Here is a 3,251-nt window from a genome sequence, read left to right on the forward strand (position 1 = left end):
CCATAGCCTGGGTTGGAGTCCTCTGAGGAATTTGCTTGAAGGGATTTAAAGACTCCCAGAGCTAGAAGTCACTTGGTGTGGCGTTCTGGTCCGTCAGCCCACCTGCCTGTAGGGATGCCAAACCTGGCCTGATTAGTTGAAACCCAGTCCTGTGTTTGAAGGACCCCACCTGCATTCTGACCACCTATCTCCATGTCTGCAATTCTTGCCACCAAAATACTCGGCCCTTATATCCCAGTTCAAGTACATTTTTCACAGTGGAAATGAAGTGAATTTGGAACCTGAGGAGTTTAGTGGGGGTGACAGACCCATACACCTTTAATTTTGAATAAAATACTTTATAACTATGTTGGGGAGATGTACAGTTGCCATTGGGAGCATAAAGAAGGGGCCCTTGGTTCATTCTGGGGGTTCAGAGCAGGCTTTCTGAAGAACATGATGTCTGAGCCGAGTCTGAGAAGAGGGAGTTGGAGTCGGGCAGTGTTGGGAGGGGCATACCCAGGAGTAGAAGCAAAATCAGGGAGGTATCAAATGCTTGGTAATGAATGGTTGGAGATGAGAGGGAGGTGCTGGCCATGACTAAGACCTTGTAAAGGAATCAGAGAGCCTTTGAAGGGGGTCAACCTGGGAGTGTGATGATCAGATTTACTCTCTAGAAAGGGCCCTCTGGCTGCTCTGTGGACAAAGCCTTAAAGAGGGAAAGATTAGTAGGTTGTGATAGCCCGGGTGAGAGAAGATAAGGATTTAATTAGGACGGCAGCGGTTAGGAGGTTAGGATAGGAGGAGCTAGATTTGGGAAGTATCGAAAAGGAAAAGTTGGTAGACCTCGATGATTGAATATGGAGTGAAAGGGAGGAGAAATCCAGGGTGACTGCTGGGTTTCTAGCGTGGGTGACCGGCTGGGGCCGTTCACCATGTGGGGAACCAGAGGGAGGCAGGAAGGTGATAGTTCAGTTTGGGACATTTGGGTGTGAGGTCTAGGTGGGCATATAGACCGGAGAGGAGCTGCACATTTGGTGTCATTTACACGTGAGTGTGTGAATAGGAGAGAGAGCAGATGAGGTTGCCCAAGCAGAGGGCGGTGCATGAACAGCGGGCTGAGAGCGGAATCCTGAGGCAACACCAACATTTCGGAGGGGCACAGAGGAAGAGGAGGACAAAGAAGGATGTGGGGAACAACAACAATAACAGTACCTCACCGTGTCCTGGAAGCCAGGGAGCGGAGGGTTTAAGGAAGAAAGGAATGGTCTTAGAGCAGATGGAACCGCCTACAGAATTGGTTGGCCTGGGCATTGTTGCTGTGGAGTATGGAGGGCCCAAGCCAGATGACAGTGAGTTGAAGAGTACATGAGCTCTCTCGGGGGACGGTGGGACCCCCACCACCTCTAGAGGAAAAGGGGACTCCCCCCGCCCCCATGGAACCCGCCTCCCAGGTGTGACCTTGACATCTGCTGGTCACTGCTGAGGATGGTGGCTGCCCCTGAGGCTGAGCACACAGCCAGGGCAGGGCGGAGGGGGGTCGGACTTTTTTCAGGTGGTGGTGGAAGAATCCCCCCCGACTCAGCCCCACTCTGCGCTAAGCGGTGGCCTGACCCTGGGGTGTGAACTCGCCTGGGGAGGAGCCTGGTCTTGTGGAAGTTGAACTTACCTTCTCAGGCTGAGGGCTCGGGCCCAGGGTGGTGGCAGTGCTCCCCTTTGGACTTTGCCTGTAGGTTTGGTGCTAGCTCACTCTGCCCCTCCTCCTCCCTTTAACTCTCTCCATTGAATGTTGTCCATTCACTTAAAACACTGCTTCCCGTAACCTTGTTTGTCGTGGCGACCAGATGACACCAGGAGTCATGGAGCCCCTGGCCAGTGTGAGTCGCAGCAGAGCAGCAGGGGAGACCCTGGAGGAGGGAGCTCCCCTCAATTGATGGCTGCAGATTGAATTTCCAGAGTCTGAGGAGGAGGAAGTGCTTCAATGGCGTGTTTCCAGGGCTTGCTCAGGAAGCCCTGTGTTCAGGAGCCCATCCTTTAAGGTTTTCAGATGAGCTTCTGAGTGGAGCAGTCTTCAATTCCAAATCAGGTGCATCCGGGCCACCAGCAGATGCGTTTATTTGAATCTTGATCTTGGAGCACCAACCTCTAGGCACATGAATGCCAGCAGGCACCCCTCCTTTTTCTGGGTGGAGGTTTTCAGATGCTGCTTCTATAATGAGCTTCCTGTCATGCTAGTTCTCTGCTATGAACCTTGCTTCCAGAAGATTCTTAAGCTGTAGAATATTTTAACGTTGATGTCGCAATGCAGAGTGATGCCTTGTAGATGGAACTTGCAGGTGGAGCCCAGGGAACCTCTCATTGCCTACCTGCCTGCCTGCCTATGCTTTGGTTGGAGGAATTCTCAGTGTGATGATGGAACTGTGGGAAATGTTCAAGTTTGAAGTGCCTTAGGCAAATGCTTGGTGAAGCAAGTTGGGGTGGGGATGATTGGATTGTGCTGCAGTCTGGTAGGGTACAAGTTAGTCATGCCCAAACTCTGTTAGAAAATGGCAGGTGTATACAGGAAACTCATACAACTTAACAAAAGGAAGAGAAACAATCCAATCAAAAAATGGGCAAAGGACCTAAATAGCCACTTTTCGAAAGAGGACATACAGAAAGCCAAGAGACAGATGAAAACATGCTCAAAGTCACTAATCATCTGAGAGATGCAAATCAAAACAACAATGAGGTACCATCTCACACCTGTCAGAATGGCTATCATCAACAAATCCACAAATGACAAGTGCTGGCGAGGATGAGGAGAAAAAGGAACCCTCGTGCACTGCTGGTGGGAATGCAGACTGGGGCAGCCACTGTGGAAGACAGTATGGAGTTTCCTCAAAAAACTAAAAATGGAACTCCCATTTGACCCAGTAATCCCACTTCTAGGAATATATCCGAAGAAAACAGAAACACCGATCAGAAAGGAGATATATATCCCTATAATCATAGCGGCACAATTTACCATAGCTAAGATTTGGAAACAGCCTAAATGCCCATCAGCAGATGAGTGGATTAAAAAACTGTGGTACATCTACACAGTGGAATACTATGCTGTGGTAAAAAGGAAAGAACTCTTATATTTGCAACAGCATGGATGGAACTGGAGAGCATTATGCTAAGTGAAATAAGCCAGTCAATGAAGGAAAAACACCACATGATCTCACTCACTCATGGATAATAAAGACCATTATAAACTAATGAACAAAAATAGATACAGAGGCAGAGCT

The sequence above is a fragment of the Myotis brandtii genome, unplaced genomic scaffold (genome assembly GCF_000412655.1).
Source record: "Myotis brandtii unplaced genomic scaffold, ASM41265v1 scaffold898, whole genome shotgun sequence".
NCBI classification, from domain to species: domain Eukaryota; kingdom Metazoa; phylum Chordata; class Mammalia; order Chiroptera; family Vespertilionidae; genus Myotis; species Myotis brandtii.